We start from the raw sequence: 17,787 nt of genomic DNA, 5'->3' as shown, positions 1-17,787 counted from the left end.
GCAACTTTCCGGTCTGATTCAGGAAAACATGAAATGTCAGGTTTTTCTCTGGAACAGAGATTTCAGCACTCATTCAGCCCAGCCAGCAGGTGAGGAGAAGCTTAACAGCAGCCCATGGAGTTAGTGCCCACCACAGTAATCCCTTGAGTAAAGAGCACATGAGGCTGGTAAACTCTGAAAGGGAAGTCAGAATGACCCTAACAGAAAACCTTTCCTAAAGGAAACCCCATCTGTTCAAGCTGGCATGGAGGAGTGTTCTCAGGAGGAGCGAGATGCAAAGTTCAAGGGAACTGCCTGTGAAGACACACGGTGACGGCGCTGGGTTATATAATGTGCCTCGGTGTGAGGAAGCTCTTTGTTCTATTTACAAATCCCTGTATTACTGACAAGGAAACTTGGGTGGCTGCCCTCCAAAGACAACAATGAAGAAAGAAAGAAAGGTGGGTTTTTCTTGTCTTGCAGCTCCCATAAATCCCCTCCTATTCTTAAGTGTGATTTTTAAAATTATTTTTCTTTCCCCCATGTATAATCCCATTGCAGGTTTTACAAGTGTAATTACAAAGCAATTAAATGTGGGAGCAGTGAAGAAGACTGCACCAAGGAACGCTGAGCCTATTTGTTTGAAAACTCCACAGGTGCTGGTTACAACTTGGAAACACCAAGGTTATTGTGTCTGAAGAGTATTGTTTGATCCACAAAGAGGTCAAATACCGGAGAACATTCTTGGATATTATGTTAGATTTAAGTGAGACTTGTTCCTCAAAGACTACCTTATAAATCAGCTTATCTGATACAAAAGCTCCCAAACCCTGAGAAAACTCAGGGTGAGATTGGAACACCAAGCGAGAGGATAGAGCAGAGGTCACAAAATCATGAATAATGCAGAGTAAAGGGATAGAGAATGAATAATCACTATTTGCTATAGCATGAGAATACTGATTTTCATTAGAAAACAATCACAATCATTTTTCTCTGCAGAAATGGGCTCTTATTAAATAGACCCCTCTAAGTCAATCTCTGGGACTCTGCCTCTACCATTCACTTTTCTGTACTCCTCAGTAAATATGTAGACTGAATGGTGTAGAGCTGTAATGTCCTCTGGGAATAACCCTTGGTACCTGTCACTAAACCCATTCTATATTTTTGCTGGTGAACAGTTTGGCTGTAGACTAGATGCTGTTCTTGTATTCACTGAAAAATTTTTTTTGTGAGATTTTCATCATTAGAGAATAACAAGTTCCGTTTAATTTCCTGGGTACTTTGGGGGAAAAGGCATTTATTTGGTAAAAGCACATTATAAAGAACTACAAGGTTGGGATAGTCCTTCCAAGTCTCGCTCAAACTCCATTTCAGACACCAGGAGTCCTTTATCTCAGCTCTCTATCTAGGAAAATATTTACCCATTATAATGACCTAATCACAGGAAGGGGCCAGGGCCCAATTTTCTCATTTGCCTGCCTGTATCATCGTGGGGTGAGGCTTGATGCAGGGTGTGTACCAGTCCCAGACCCCTGTGAAGAGCCAGCAGTTGGTGCTCAACACCAACAGCGTCCACCAGTGCAATGCTCTGGGTGCTCTCAAAGGCTGCCTGGTGATATTCAGCTTCTCCATCAGTGCCTTCCTACCATGTGAGCAGCATAGGCACCTCATCAGGAATCTCTGGAGCAACATGGATGTGGCTAAAGCAAGGCCAAATAGGTTGTTGTTCCTACCTGAATGTAAAGAATGAGTGAAAGATCTTAACTGAAAGGCACTGGAACCATTCTGCTTAGAACAAAAGCAGAGCAGGAAAGAGCCCAGATGAAGTCATGGACCTTCACAGAGCTGCTGTGTTTCTACAGGTGAAGATGCAAGCTGATCTCTCTGTAATAAGATAGGGTGGGAAAGGTTATATTATTAGGTTGCTTGTTGCCTTAAACCCTCCTTCTCTGTAATGCTAAATAAAACAAATGCTTCAAGGATATAGGTCATTATCCCTGATCGGCTGCCTAAAGGGAGGAAACAGAGGGTGGTAAACAGCTGACACATGGGTGTAGCCAGCTTTTGATTTAATAGTGGAGAAAAGTGGCATTTTTCAGTCTATGCTTGGGAGGGGTGAGATGTTGAACAGGTGAGATGGACCTTCAGAAGTTCTGCAAATGCTGGACCTTGTGGCTGAAATGTAGGCAAATACCAACTGATTTTTTTTCCTCTTTTCCCTGCAGTAGGTGTGGCACTAAGAAACACAGGTGACACCAAAATGTCAGCTTTTCTGAAGCTTTGAAGCCATTTGACTCTTTCTAAAAGCTCTGTGTAGATCGGGTATTTGTAAGCATATTGCTTCAGGCTCACAACCTCAGCCAGCTCTTACTAGGAACATTACCACATTCCTGGAGCTGTGGTGGCTGTGGTGTGTCTGTAGCATCAGATACTTGAAGTGTTCTGAGAAAGGAGACAGAATACACAGAATAGACCCAGAATATAGGTAGCTCTGACATCTTGAGGACTTGCCAAGGCACCAATGAGATCCTAAGGTTTCTCCACTGCAGCCACAAACTCAGTGTTCTCAGGTTAATACTCCGAAGGGAAGATGGTGCTTCCAGTGCACGTTTACTCTCAAATTGTCCACTAGATTAGAGACAATTTGGAAGAGATCTGTGAGCAATCTGGTTTAGCTCTCTGCAGACATTCCTCTCCAGCCACAAGCAGCTCATGAGCAGTTTGAGCCCAGCTCCGGTGCCAGGGATCTGTCACCTCACTGGCAGCGGGGCTGGGCTGTCTCCTTGGTGATCCAAATTTTTGATGGTGTGAAGAAATGCACATTCAGGGATGGCTGAGCCCAGGGATACTGAGGTGCCCTGCATTGACTCTGTGTCCCAAAGTCGGACGGAGCAAATGGAGTAGCCTGTGGGCAGAGAAGCTCTTGGTCAAGGTCAAACACGTAGGTTGAAATGGGTCTATAAAAATTCTTCAGTCAGTCCATACTTACATGCTGTAAGGTGATATATGGAGTTCTGAGGGTAACTAATGGAGGTAAGGAGTCCATCACTTTCATAGCCTGGTGTGATCTCCCAGAGGTTAGGAAGGGCTGTTGTCTCTTTTTATAGATGGTGCACTGAGGCACAAAGCTCCAGAGTACTGGGGAGAAACATGTTGGACAAATGTTTCTCATTAGGAAATGTTTATTTGTCAGACATGATTCCTTTCATGTAGTGTGTGTGGGAGTGTATCCATTTTAGCAAGATACTCTAGGAAATGTTTTCTTGGACTCAGCATGGAATTTCTGGCCAAAATGATCCTTTGCTGTGGCATGGTCATTCCTGGGCTGGCTGGGAGTCTGTAGGTCAGATCGTGGAGCTGAGGCTGGCAAGATGGGGAATTAAACCAGGGAAAACTGGTTCTCAGTCACTTCTGGCACTGTGATTTGTTTTTCATTGCATGCTTTTTGTCCTTTATTACAAGAGAGAAAGTCCTCCAAAATGTGGAGAAGTCCCATTTTTGTCACAGTAGAGATGGGAAAGATTCCAGACTCTCCAAGATATTGGCAAATGGTGGAAGCTTTTCCAGCTCAGTTCAAGCTGCAACTTTCCCCAAGTCCCACATCTGTTCTGTTGCAGAGCTGCATACTTAATCCTGGTTTTCTGCATAGAAAATGATGTAAATAAAACTATTTGCCTTTGAAAACTATTACTGCCTAATCACCTAGTGGAGAAAGGGCAAAGCTGGCAGCCAGGAACTGGAGACCCAGCAGCCATGTTCTCTCCTTTTGACTTCATTGTCCTCTATTTACAAGTGGGTATGTCAGACTCACACCTCTCAGTTCTCAAGGCAGTTGTTTTCCAAAGCAAATACTTCTCTTTACATCATTTTCTTTGTATGTATCTTTAGTATAAACCAAATTGACCTCTTGCTTTTTCAAGGCTTTAAATAATTTATCACCTTTGTAGGAGGCAGATAGATGTTTTGAAGCACTCCATGGAGGACACCTCCTGAGCTAGCAAATCCAGAGCTTTGCTGTTGCATAGGGCACTGTCTGATGGCACCATGGGATTTGGGCTACCTAGTCCTCTGGGAACATCCACCTCAAGTTACTCATCCTTGCAATTACCAACTGCACAGCTTTTGATTTCTAAAACTCTTCTCATCAATCCTGTTCTTTGCTCATGTCTGCCCAAAGGCTCAGAAAGGGAAATAGCAATGTCCAGGGGTCAAGCGCAGAAATCAAGTTTTGTTCAGATGAAAACTATCAAAGAGTGTGCTACCTTTGAGCAGGGAGGACAGAGGATCATTGGCTAATTTTGCAGTCTTGCCACAAAACTCCTCTTGGATCTGTTGTTCAATGCAGCTCAGACTGATTTTCATCCAGAATAGCTCTTCATATTTTAATTTTGGTTTCCTTTTTTTTTTTTTTTTCCATTGTGAATTATTTATCCTGTGTTTCACCAAGGGAATCTAATTTTCTCATCTTCTCCCTTCCTAATATTTAAGATCTCTCTAGGTGTCTCCATAATACACCCATGTTCCCTGATGGAAGAGGTTATAGGAAAAATCCACAGTTGGCATTTTTAGCTTGCAGAGATAATATTTTTGTGGCTGTATACATTTCTGTGTGCTGGAACTCTGTTTACTTTAGCAGAAGAGCCCGTAAGATTGATGAGAGAAGCAACATATTTAAAATATATGTTTTGCAAATGTGTTAATGACTCTATAGGCTATAGGTCCCTGTGGAAATAAGAAGAGGCATTCTTTTAATAACAATGGAGCGCATCCAATTTTTCTTCCTACTTAAGTTATTTCCAGCACATTCACTAAAATACTACCAGATTCAATAATATTTGTCTCTTTCTTGGCTTCTTACATACATAGCTTTCTTCCATGACAACAAGTCCAAGATATTTTGGAGCCAAAGCAGGAATGATGATGTGTTTTTGTTGTTGTTGTTCTTCTAACCAGCTGTCTCTGCTCATCTTGCTGTCACTAGGAGAAGACATCTGCTTAGTAGATTCAATATTTTCACTTTGATTCTCAACAGGGAGGTCAGAGCCCATGCAAAAATGTCCCCCAAAATATTTGTTACCACAAACGTTTCTTTTAAGACTGAGGTACTTTGTTTACTTAGTGTAGGCTCCATAAAGTATTTAACTGATTCCCTTCCTGTAAAGCAAAGCACTTATGATTTCAGTGCTAAAATCTGGACATGAGACATTTACCATCAGTGAGATACTGTGCAAGATATCAGATGGTCTAAAATACAAAGTCTAGTGGCTTCTGCTTTAATTATATCACATCATTTTGAGGAGATACTAGAAGTTTGCTTTTTTCCCCCCACTAAACTGAGGCCCAGAAAGTGAGGATTGTTAATGAAGTTATCAACTTCTTTACCAATTCTTTGTGTTAATTTCATCAAAGTTCATTAGAGAAAAGGAGTAGTGCTAGTAATGGTTTGGATGTGCCAAAATGCTTCAGGCAGTTCTTTCTTCTAGGCAATTCTCCTTCCTCATTAACCAAAGATCCAGTCTAGCAAAACACTTCAATCCTTAAATCTACCCTGTTCAATGGAACGCTTAAACCTAAGCTAAAATCTCTCTGGGCTCAAATTGGATTTAAGCATGTCCTTAAAATGAAGTATGCTACACTAGCACATTGCTCAACTGGAATTTAGCAGTTTTACAAATCTTTACCATTCCTGAGGCACAGGCAGCTATGGCCTAGACTGTAGATGGAGCAGAGCAGGGAGCACGGCCTGAAATATGTGCAGGGAGGTCTATACTTCCCTGAGCTACCCCAAACTCACCATGGCCAACAGTGGAATGATATGGAATTAGACAGGACTGACGGCCAGGTAAAACTGAGCACCTTGTTAGCCACTTGCAACTCCAAAATGTGCACAGAGATGGAGGGTTTGATGATGGTTGCTATCTCTGGCACACTCACAGAAAATTGGGGAGTTTGTTGGAAATTGTATTTCTCATCAGTGAAGATTCCCTTGGGGTTTTGGCCCAGTCTCAATTGCTGCCAGAGATCTGTGATTCACTCAAGCCTGCTCAGTACTGTATCTTGCATTCCTGTCTGGGTGCAAACATACCTGCAAAGTGGGGAATGACAAAGCTTGGCCCACTGCTGTTCCCAGATTCCTTCCACCAGGCAGCACACCAGCGTCTCTCAATCAGGAACAATCATCCTGTTTGGAAATTAATCAGACTTGCAGGATGAGTCTTTTCTCTCCTGTCTGCCTGCTGTCCATGCTGGTGTTTCCTCATTCCTTCCCCAGTGCCACAGGAATGCTATTGCTGTGAGCTCAGATTTTGCATGTGTTTCCAGGAATACCCGTTGGAGACTGAAGGGTCAAGTGTGACACTGCATGTCTTGGTGGAAACTGGCGTCCTCCTGGCGAGGCGGCTGAAAAGTGCTGCAGTTTGGGGCAGAGGAGTCTCCAGTGGATCTAACACTAATTGCATCTGATCTTTGTCTGTAAATTAGGTGGCAGCTCTCTCAAAAACACATGCTTAGTGTGTTTTCCAGCCTCCTTGGCTTTTACCCACAGAAAAATTAGTTCACCAGGTGGGTGACTTTCCTGTTGTTCTAGAATTGTTGCTGCTGAGGGAATATGTCAGTTCCCCACAACTTCATCTGATTAGGAGCTGAATTGCAGCAAAAGTGACTTGGATTAGAGATAAAGAAAACTTATCCAACTGTGAAGCTCTGTAATGGATCCTCTAGATATTCTTATGAGCAGGGTAGGTGGACCCCTGTCAGGTATGGTTTAGGTGGTGCTGCTCCTGCTTTATGGCCTGAGATGGATTTCCTGTGGCTTCCTAAGGGCTCTTCCCATTCTGAGTTTTTTGTTTTTTGATTTTTGCATCTGAAATCTCACTGAAGAGACCCAAATTCTGAAAAGCAAGATTTCACTTGCTAACTTCTGGAAAATTTGCACAGAATGGGGTCTGATAGGAGGTCATGGTGTGTCATTCCCTGCTCTAAACCGTGTGCTTCAGGTTTCTACAGACATGGGAAGGTGAACTGACTGGTCTAAAGTCACAAAACACAGGGAAAGTAGGAGCAGAAGCCAAGTTTCCAATCTCCTAGTCATGCACCTTAAATGCTAAAAAACTTAATTTCCTTGAATTAATACTTGCCCAGGCTGACTCCTGTATTCCTGCCTCCTGACTGGCCTATGCAATGTCAGACATTTCAGTCTTTTGCTGTTTAATTCATTTTGCTGCTATGGTGCAGGGTGTGGTAGATATTACCAAAGGAATGATTGTATGTTTGCCAGTATTTTTGATTCTTTCCAGGCAAAGAGCAGATTTTCACAGCCAGGCTCAACACCTTGAATTTTCTACTTTCATTTCCAAAGTGTGTGATATTGGTCATGATAGGAAACTGAAAAAAACCCAGAAAATTCATGCTGCGTTTGACAAGGCAGTGACCGTTCTGGGCAGCACGTTACAAGGGTAATGGGCTGCAAATCAAACTTCTGCTGCTGTGCTGCAGAGGATTAGTCACAGTTCATCTACCAGCAAAATGGAGGTAGCAGTAGTTACTATCTCAAACTCTGGAGGCTCAAAGCTTAAAACTTTTGGGATCATTTAAATGAGGCTGCCGTGGATGGGCACAGTATTCTATCTTCTGTTAACAGCACTGGAAAATTTCATAAGCTTGATGGATAAAGAAGCAATAATTTTTGGATATGGGACAAGGAAAATATTTGACCACTGGTTTTCTCTGAAGTACTAAATGGAGAACACTTGTCTCTCATCAGTGGGCCAAAGGGGTTTTTTTTGTGTTCATATACTTCCCCTAGATACTAGCTGACACAACACAAGGGCTGTTGCAGATCTGCAAGAAAACTTGAAGAAAAAAAAACCAAAACAGGCAACAGTTCCTGTGTATATCTGCCATTGAGAGCTCCACTATGCTGAGGTTGACAGACATGGGTGCCAGGAAGCCCCTGGTGATGACCACCTGCTCCTGGTGGAAGAAAATCCCACTGTGAGTTGTCCTCGGGGTGCAATGCAGGAGCATGACCTCGCAGCCCAGTGGTTGAAACACTCAGCTGGAAGGAGACAGGTGAAGTGTAGGTTCAGGGAACTGAACCTGGGTTTACAGGGCCTCAGGGGAAGGCTTTGGCTGCTCAGCTTGAGCTGCTGCTATGGTCTCTTCCATCTGGAAATCAGCCGTGCCCGTGTCTTTCACAAGAGGCCATGTTCACAGAGCACTGCTGGCTCTCTAGGTAACACCTATGGAGCGGGGCCCGGGTGACTCATGCACCGTTCGGCTTTGGTTTAGGATCTCAGCAGGGTTCAAACACCGGGTAGGTGGCTAGGACAAGGCTGGGGTATTTCTAGTCATAGTCCTAACGCTGTGGCCATGACTGCTCACACAGATTTAGCTGCAGTGCTTCTAAGGAGAGAATCTGGCTCTGGCAGGCCTCTGTTCCTGGGGGGAATTTAGCACGGGGCCAGTGCAGGACATCAAATCAACCCCAGATGGGGGGTTTGCACTGAGGACTAAATTTGGGAAATGCCACACTTTCCCTTCTGAGGGGTCTGCCAGGGTGAGGTGAAATCTCTTGGGGTCTCCGATTGGGAAGTACACTGGTTTTGGCAGCCAGGGAAGGTGGAGAGAGGCTGAATCACAATTCTCTGCTGCAGCTTAAGTCTTTTAGGCACTTATTGTCCTTTCTTTGTGTCCAAACGAGCAATCTTGCCCTCCTGGGGCTGTCAAGCACTGACTGTATAAGATGTAAACATCTTCTGAAAGCACACACCAGAGCCCTTTATTTTAAAAATGAAATACATTTGAAGTGCCTAAAAACTCACCCAGAAATCTCTTTCCAAATGAATTAGGCTTGGCAATGCTCCCCTCCACAGCCTGAACACAATGTAACCCTTCTGTCTTCCAGTTCTCTTCAGGGCAGATGCAGACACCGAACAGCTACTTAAAGGGTAACATTCCATTATAAAAACAATCACACTCAACATCCCAATTTATTTTAATTGCAGTCCTTAGAAATAGCCACAAAACAATCAAACAGAAAGCAATCAGAAAATAGTTTCCCTTCCCCCTCGCCTTAGTATTCTCGACAAGTTTTGTTTTGAATATGTGAGAAGGCAGCTCCTTTGGAACTCTCAGCACCTTTTACCTCCCCTCACCTAGTTCTTTGCCCCAGCTGGGGAAGAACAGATTAAAAATTGGTTGGAGAAGCACCCAAAGAATCATAAGTAGCCCTGGACAAATCTTCCCTGTGAAAAATTGGATCCTGCAAGGCACAGGGTGCGTTTCTGTATCTAAGGCTCCCTTGGCTCCGGGATGCAGAGCAGGAAGGTGATGCTCACAGGGTCGGGGCCGCCTCCAGCCCCGTTCCCCTCCCGCCCAGGTACCGGGAGCCGCTGCCGCCCGCCCCCCCCTCCGCCAGCCGCGGCGCAGCCCCCTCCCGCCGTGCGGCCGTCCCGGCCCCGGCCCCGGCCCCAGCCCTTACATGGACAAATCTGCCTGCAGGGAAAGGCAGGAATTTGGGCCCTTGACGTCAGCCGCGGGCAGAGCGCGGCAGCCCAGCAGAGCGGGAGGCAGCGGCCGCCGCTTTCGCTTTTTGTTTCGGGGCCGTCCCGCCGAGCTCGGGGCCGCCGGCCGCCCCTCCCTGCGCCCCAGGGGAGGTAAGGGCCGGAGGGGGGGCGCGGACGGAGGGATGCGGGAGTGCCGCGGCCAGGGGGGATGCGGAGGGGCTGCCGGACCGGAGGGAGGGATGTGCGGGGCGGAGCGCAGGAGGGGCTGCCTGGGGGAAGCGGCGGGCGCGGCGCGGGGGTACCCGAGCCGGCAGCGCGGGAGGGGCCGTCCGGGGGACGCCGCGGGGCAGCGGCGCGGGGCGCGGAAGGGGCCGCCGGGCGGAAGGAAGGGGCCGGCGGCGGGGCCGGGGGCGGTGCCGGGGGGCGGTCCCGGTGCCGCCCCCGGCCCGCCCCCCGCCGCCTCCTCCCGCCGCCGCCGCCGCGCTCGCCTCCGCTGCCTCCTCCCCCGAGGTATTGTTGCAGATAATAACTTGCCCCCTTCCTCCCCCCACCCCCGTCCGCCCGCCGAGGCAGCTGTGCCACAGCTGGAGCCCCCGGCCGGGGCGGGGAGCGCTGCCGGCCGCCCGGGGGGGCCGCCCTGGCTCCTCCCTCCGCCCGGGGCGCCGCGGCCGCCGGAGGGGCCGGCCCGGCGCGGTGCGGGCTCGGCCGCGGGGCGGGGGCAGCGCCGGGCCCGGGGCAGCGGGAGCTTTCTCGGTGCCCGGGCGGCCCCGCTGCTCGGCTCCCGCCCGGTGTCGGCGGCCGGGCCGGGCCCCCACGCGGGCGGGCCGGTGCCGCAGGTGCACCTGGCCCGGGCGGGGGCTGCCGCAGCCCCGCCCCGCCGACCCCCGGCCGCGGCTCGTAGTAAATAATAAGTTGAGTAAAGCTCCGGCAGCTTTTTATATGTCGGGGGAGGCCCTGCCTTCTCCACCAGGTAAGGACGGAAAAGTTTCCCACACCCTGACGTCACCCACGGTTTCTGTTTTTTTTTTTTTTTTTTTTTTTTTTTTTTTAAAGTATAGTTTTCTCTTTGCCCTCCTCCTTTCTTGCCCTCCACTTTTGAACAGGCAAACGTTACCCCTGCCGTTGCTCAGGAGCACTCCCCGCGCCCCGGAGCTGTGCTGGGAAGCCGGCAGTGCTCCCGAGGAGGCGTTGATGAAGCAACTCCTGCCTAATTGCTCTGCCGCCTGTACCTCGAGGTGCAGCTTGGCCCTGCCGGTGAAACAAACGAGGGTTGGATTCTCCTGTTTTGTTTTGAATATTTTTTGTTTGTTTCTTTTTTTCTACACCTGTAGGAATTGACTCTAGCCCAATTGTGTTGTTCTTGGGTTAGTTTCTTGTCTGTTTCTTTCCGTTTTGCTAGGGACTTGGTACACAAAAGTTTAAGGAGCTTGTAGGAGCCATCAAACCTGCTGCTGTGTGTCCCTGCACATCTGCAACACCCTGATCCCTCTACACAAAGGGGTTTTGGCCCATGCAAAATAGGAAGGTCTCCCATACAAGCCACAAGTGTTTTTGGACATTTCAGGATTTCTTTCCTTCCATGGACTTACTTAACTGTAGAGTTTGTGCTTGTACATTCCAGGAATGATTTCTGAGGCAAGATCTGAGAGAGTGGGGGCTGCCTGGGAACTGGGTGATACAGCAGGTGCTGGCTCACCAAGTAGTTGGAGAAATGGGATATTAGAAAAGTATGGGAGCATGCAGAGCTGGAGAAGAGGATACAGTGTTTCATCTCTGTGTTAATGTGTCTGTGTTCTTGCTGAAAAATGTTGGCTGCTGCCCTGTGCGTAGCCCAGCCTGCTGTGCAGCAGCACAGTTTAGGGATGTGAGGGACTTTTTAATTATCACCACCCTTGCTGAAGCAGGACTGGCCCACACAAGGCTAAATAATACTCTGGGATTTCCCATGGGAAATATGTGTATCTGTGGATAAAGATTTATTGTTGAAAACTTCTCTCTCCCTGTTGTCTTGGTCTGTCTCCCCCAGCCCACCCCATGACCTTATAGCCTATTGCTCCTAAATTTATTAGCTCTGTTATTCCCCTGTTTCAATTGTTTAGCCTTTGTTGGAGGGTTTTTCCCTGCGGGATGGGTCAACTGCGACGGTGTGGGTGGTGGCCACAGAGCCACCTGTTAGCAAGCCCCTACCCTCCCTTGTCAAATCCTGTCTTTAACTTCGTTGTGATGCAGGTGGTGCTAATGGGCCCTTCAGGCCTGTTGCCCGTTGTTTCATAGATGATTTTCCTGTAATTGTTTTATTCAGGTTTTCCTTTTCCACCTGGCTCAGCTTGTGTAGGCTGGGAAAAACTGCCTGATCAGGGGCACCTGGGTCCAGGATAGCAGCAGCAGTAAGTTGCCATCAGTAATGGTGATGTAGAGAGATGCTTTGTAGTGGATAGGAGACCTGCTTCCCAAAAGTCACTGCCACCATGTGTGTTGAGTGGCCATGGACACATTGGCTGTGTGTGTCCCATGTTGCCAGCAGTCCTGGTTGGTGGCATGCAGCCCTTGTGTGCTGCCTGGGTAAGTTCCTGGGTGGAAATGAAGGACATGTCCAGGAAAATGAAGCTGAAACTGTCTCGCTAAAACTCTCTCACTAAAACTTCTGTAGGTACAGCCCCAAGCTGCTCTGAATTGCTGATGTGCAGTCTCTGTGGTGCCTGGGTCAGTGACAATTGCTGCTTTTCTCTCTGTACAGCTGTCTCTGTCTTGCCAGCCCTGATTGCCTGGTGTGGTTGGTACTGGCTGGGCAGAGATGCTGGTACCAAGCTGGGAAAGAAACTCCAATTCCTGTTGCTCAGAGGTGAGATTTTTACCTTTGGAACATGCTTGGAGGTCAGCCTGGATGTCAGGGCAGGATGCTGGTGAGCATGCCCATCTCAATGTGGGTTCCATCTCTATGAATCCTTTCTCTTGTTCCTGTTTGGTGGAGGGTCACCCAGCTTTAGGGGATAAAAGTATTGAGTGATGATGTCTGTGATGTGGTGTTGTGAAACCAGGACAAGCTGGCAAAAACCTGCCTTTAGACGTGGCAGGCTAGAAGTGATTTGCAGGTCCCATATCTTGGCAGTTGAGGTTGGTTTACCTGTCTTGCTGCATGGAAATTTGCAGACCACATTGGATTTCCAAGTTGCATTGCTCTGAGAAATGCCTTCAGCTGTCCTGTGTTAGTGAAGTAATGGGCACAGTGAGGAACTGGTGCAGTGTAATGGCAGATTCAGGTGTGTATCCTTGCTAAAGGATTTGTTTCTCTAGGATGTTCAGGGATGAAGCTTCAGAGCTGGACTAGTGAGTTTTGCAAGGCATGTTATAGCATTGGCTGCAGTCTCAGTGGAACTGGAGTACTTTTTCCTGTCTTATAAGTATGTATTTTTAATTATAACTCCTAGTAAGAATTATGGTGTGGGGGTTCATGCTCAGGATGGAGACATCATTCAATTTTGAAGCCTGGCTGTTGCCTTGTTTGTCAAAATCACTGCTTCTGTCCACCTGACTGACTATAAAACTTAAGTAATACTCTTGTGATTAGTCAAACTTCATGTATGCAGTTCTGGAGAGTTATAGTAAAAATGGTTGGGGGCTGGAAAACCTGAGGGAGTTTTACCAGTAGTATGGGATCACTCCTTTTAAAAGGTGACATGTTAGAAAGGTGTTAGAGAAACAGTGAGGGCTGTGGAAAAGGGATGTCTATTCCTTTGTACAACTGAAAACCAAGGTGAAAGTGGCTGATTAAAATGAAGAAAGTTAAGTGCTTTTCAGTGTAACTAACGGTAGCATTTATCATGCAGAATGTTGCTGAGAATAAGAGTTTAGCCAAGTCTGAAAAGAAGATGGGATGGTTGTATGAGTGTCAGGTACATTCAGAGTTGTACCTGCCCGTGGTGGTGCCCATTGTATCATAAACATCTAATTGGAAAGAAGAAGCAGTTTCATGTAGGTTTCCATGAAGCATCTCCAGCTGACTGTAGCTAGTGAAAAGCAGTAGCTTGGGTGGATGACAAATTGTTCCAAGAAGACAGTTTCCGTGTGTCTGTGGAAACAAATACCCTCAGGGTGCCTGCAGTGGTTTCTCTATTGCTCTGCCCATCATAGCTGTGTGAACAATACATCCTCTGTGGCATTTTGTTGCTCCTCAAGCTTCTGAAAGCCTGACCCACACAGCTCTGCCTTTCTTCTGCTGAGCTCTTCTCTCCCTGACATGGCTCTGCAAAACACCTTCACTCTCTGCTCTGGCTGGCCCCAGATGCTGGGTTTCACCTTTAACTGATCGTCTGGGCTCTGGTGTGGTCTGTGGCAGCCCTGCTGAGGTGGAGCTAAGTCCCTGTGAATACATGAAGAGGTTTCAAAGATGGCATCAGGATGATGAAGAAACGTACACTGGCCAAGAGTAGGTCCCTTCCAACTCAAAGCTATTGCCTGATTCTTTAGATATGTCTGTGATTTTTAGGTACTTTATTTTTGTTTTTGATGGGGAGAAACCTTCAGGGAAGTAAGATGAATACCAAGTCCATGTGACCCACCAGAAGTTTGGGATTCAACATCTGTATTTGCTGTGTGCACACATGAGTGAGACTGATGCTCCTGTCTGCAAGACAAGGTCCTCCCTCCACAGCCTGTCTTTTCACCCCAGTAGCTTCCTCATCTCCCTTTGCTCTTTCTTTTCTAGCAGCATAATTCTGTTAGAAGCTAGAGAGCTTACTGCAGCTGCAGCCAGGACAGAGGAGACAGGAGCAAAGGAGATGGAAACCCTAACTTATCAAAGGATGTGGGTTCTCTGATGGACAGATTCACAAGGAACAATGCCTTTAAAGAGCGTGGGTTATACATAGGAAAATACTTGAAATAACTTTACAAACAAGGATTCCAGAGGAGGGATTGGAGGGAAGATCTTGTGTTTGGTGTCCACGTGTTCTTTGGGATCCTGGAGGAGAGAGCATCAGTAAAGTTGGAAGAGCTCAGTGTTTTCCCCTTTCTAATTTAGGGAGCCCTTTGTTTTGCAAAATAGAAACAAACAGAAAAGAAAACAACAAATCAAACTGAAAACCACAGACCAGAAAAGAACCCCACAAAACATTAAAGCTTTTGAGAGCTTGTGCCTGTCTGAGAAGCAGAGTTTAGCAGGGTTGGTTCCTTTCATTCATCGTGCTCCTGCGCATGGCAGGCCAGGTAGGGTTGGTGATGTTTTCCAGTCCAAGCATGAAAGAAACTAAAACCCGCTACCCACATGTAATCATTGCAATTAAGGTTATCGGTAGAGACAGCTCAGTGGAGATTCTGTTTTGATCTCCAAGAGCTGGTTTCGATCAGGTTTGGAGCAACTGCAAGAGCTGGCATGAAAATGATCATTTTTAAGTCACTGTCAGCAAGTCTCTGTCGTTTTAGACTGTCAGTATCTGTTGTTGGGATCTGTGGGTGACAGTGACACACACGTGTGAGTCAGAAGAACTCCCAAACTATCACAATATGCTCAGAGAAGGAAAACAAACATTGGTGGAGTTGTGGGCTGCTGATAACCTTTTCTTAGACAAAGTTAGAAGCTTTTGAGTGTTGCAGGCTGTTAGGATGTTTTCTGTTGCCCTTGATGCCATAAGGGAACCTTGGAATACCGTGATTTCTCAGCAAACCCATAAATTACTTCGTTTGGTTTGGGGGCAGGGAGGGATGCATGAGGGTCTCTGGTTTATGCCAGTTTTGTTGCTGGGTAATAGCCCATCAACCCTCTTTGGGATTTGAAGATCTGGCTGGGAGGGATCCTGTGTTGTGTCGTGTCTAAGAGAGTTCATGCACATGAGCATCCTCTAAGTAGGTGCCATTCAGTTCTTGGCTGCCTTCCTCCCCCTGCTCCTGCTGCTCAGTGATGCTTCAAGGCAGGAAAACTTCCGTCAAATCTTGGATGATTGTGCTGCTAGTGGAATAGTTAGTTGAGATTTAATATGGCCATTATCTTTAGGTAATAAAGTATCAACTAACTTGCCATAACTATCTTGTTTAATGTCTGTTAAAAGCTCCACATACTTCATTCACTGGGTGAAATTTAATAGAAGTTCATCTAAGCATTCATTGCTTATTTAATTTAAAAATAAGTTGATCTCCATGACTGAAGTAACAGGCACTAAAGATTTAATTAACATTTAGTAAACTGCCCTGTTAGCTCTGAATTGCACAGTCAGGCCTTGTTTATGCATCAATTTGTAACTTCCCTCTCCCTTTTTTTTTTTTTTTTGGTTTTGTTTTTTTTTTTTGCCAGTTGATCTCATTGTTGGGAGCTGCAGTCATCTTCTAGTCTCCCTCTGCTCCTGATCTCTCTGCATATGGAGAGCCAATGCTGGGGCTGGAATTCTGCTGAGGAACCAGGACTCAGCTGCTTTATTGCGAGACCAGCCCAGACGTCTGGGTAAAGGCAGGTGGGACAGAGAAGGCTGAATTGACAGGTTGTCCCATGGGCCTTGGAAAAGGATCTGCGGAACCCCATGGGATGGGTAGGGTTGCACTGTGTGGTGGGGTAGAAGTGGTCCAGCTCCAAACCTTACCTTAAATTTGGCTCTGTTATATTTAAGTATCTCCTGCAGGGCTTTTTCAGCCGCGTGGCTGCTGCATGGAATTCAGGTTGGTGAGGTTTGCTTTTTGGAAAGAGAATGTTGGGGTGTTGTTACAGGTGACTTGTGGGTGGTCCTGCTCCAGTGGCTGTGTTGGTTGTACCCCAGCTGGGGTGGTTTCTGTGTCAGTAATGTGCATTTTCAACGTGCCGTGTGCCCTAAGGAGCTCTCTGTTTCAGCAGTTTATTACCTCACCTTAACAGACTTGAATTACTCCACTTAGTGAGGCATGAATGAAAGCAAGGAGTCTCCCAGACAGTGCAGGCAGCAACGGCTGGGTTGGGAGAGTGATTGAATTAGCAGCTGATAAGTGGTTGTAGCTCCAGCTGCTGCATCATCACTGCCTCACTAGCCTGGGAGTCAGGGATGTTCCTGTTCAAGCTCTGTGCTGAAGGAATCGGCTGGCTGGGATTTAACACAGCTCGTTGTTTGAGATAGAGACCTGATTTGCTTATCATTGGTTTGGGCAAATCTTGAGAGATACCTCAAGGTATTAGTGCGGCCAAGATAAGCCTTTAATCTGGATCTCCCCAGAAAAATGGACAGTGACTGTGGCAGCCACGTGGCAAACCTGTAGTTAATTGCATGCTGTGAACTTTGTTAAAAGAATGGTGTTAAAGATGCAAAGTCCAAGTGCTCCAAAGCTATGAAATGCCACAATGAACGTCGTTGAAGCCTTAATTTCAGCCTCCCCTGCAAGCAGCTATTATGAGAGAGCCACTTATTTGCCAGAGCACCTACTCTTTATGTCCAGAGTGGAAGGTGATACTTGATGAGTGGCTATTCAGTTGCTTTTCTCTTTGTGCAGTGTGTGGCCCCAGTCCTTATTTACCATGTACTGTTCAAACTCGAGACAGAATGCAGAGTTATTAATTTTCTTTTGTGCTTTTCTGGAGTCCTCTTTGCTCTTTCATCGGAGCACTTTGGACATTGGAGGAACTATTTCTGTAGTGCCTTCCCAACGTGAAGGAAAATTATTCTTGCCATTTTACTGATGGGACACTGAGACTTGGAGAGGCATGAGACTAATTGTCTCACATCACCCTTGACACTGAAATCATGGAAGAAAAAGGAGTTAGACATGGGCTGTTCTCTTAAGTGTGCAGTCATAACTGATAATAAAGCAAAGAAATGGTTGGAAAGAATTGTTTGTAATTACAGATTGATCTTCCCTCATATTTCCTGCTGTACCTGCCTCTGTATGCATTATCATTATTATCCTTGGTTGGGAGACAAAGCCTGTACTTACCTTGCATGGGTATTAAAATGCCTAGCTTAGTGTGGAAGCTGGTATTTGGCATTTGGAGGCTAGAGCAGCTTAATGCTGTTGGAACTGAAATGTGGTAGTGAGGAGGTCAAGAAATGAGCCACAAAGACGGTTAAGGTCCAGGTGGTATTTATGTATAAAAACATATTTCAAGAAGTAGAAGTAATGGGGACTTCACATCATCTGCTCGATGCTTCCTCAGTGACTTGTTTTCCCATGTACAGTGTGACTGACATTTTTCAGGGTAGTTTAAGCTTCTTTTAAAGCTTATTCATCACTTCTGATCCTGCAAGCTATTTTTTTGGAGAATGAAAATGATGCCTTCCTTAGCACAGTTTCACTTTGGTGCTTTTTCAGAGAATCCGTTTCTTTTTCGAGTTCCTTGGGATGCAGAGCTGAG

General features: G+C 46.6%; 1 protein-coding gene and 1 long non-coding RNA gene across 8 annotated transcripts in view; one reads left to right on the top strand and one right to left on the bottom strand.

Moving 5' to 3' along the window:
- Positions 1 to 2,923: 2,923 nt before the first annotated feature.
- On the bottom strand, positions 2,924 to 9,589 carry LOC309576781. Its single transcript, XR_014226713.1, has 4 exons — positions 9,461 to 9,589; positions 8,802 to 8,916; positions 6,065 to 6,160; positions 2,924 to 3,117 (listed from the first exon to the last, which is right to left on the bottom strand). It is a non-coding gene; the product is annotated as an uncharacterized lncRNA (long non-coding RNA).
- Positions 9,510 to 17,787, top strand: part of LPP (LIM domain containing preferred translocation partner in lipoma) — a 323,633-nt gene continuing 315,355 nt past the window's right edge. For 3 of the 7 annotated variants that reach the window (XR_014226710.1, XM_082288308.1, XM_082288304.1), the window contains exon 1: positions 9,948 to 9,995. The gene's annotated coding sequence lies outside the window, so the exon portion shown is untranslated. Of the gene's footprint in view, positions 9,636 to 9,947; positions 9,996 to 10,208; positions 10,456 to 17,787 lie in introns of those variants that run through there. The other 4 variants (XR_014226711.1, XM_082288307.1, XM_082288303.1 and 1 more) reach the window with 2 other exon arrangements.

This window comes from Coloeus monedula (assembly GCF_965178545.1).
Source record: "Coloeus monedula genome assembly, chromosome: 10".
Lineage (NCBI taxonomy): Eukaryota > Metazoa > Chordata > Aves > Passeriformes > Corvidae > Coloeus > Coloeus monedula.
The sequence above is the reverse complement of the archived record's forward strand: the minus strand, read 5'-3'. Positions and strand labels throughout refer to the sequence as shown.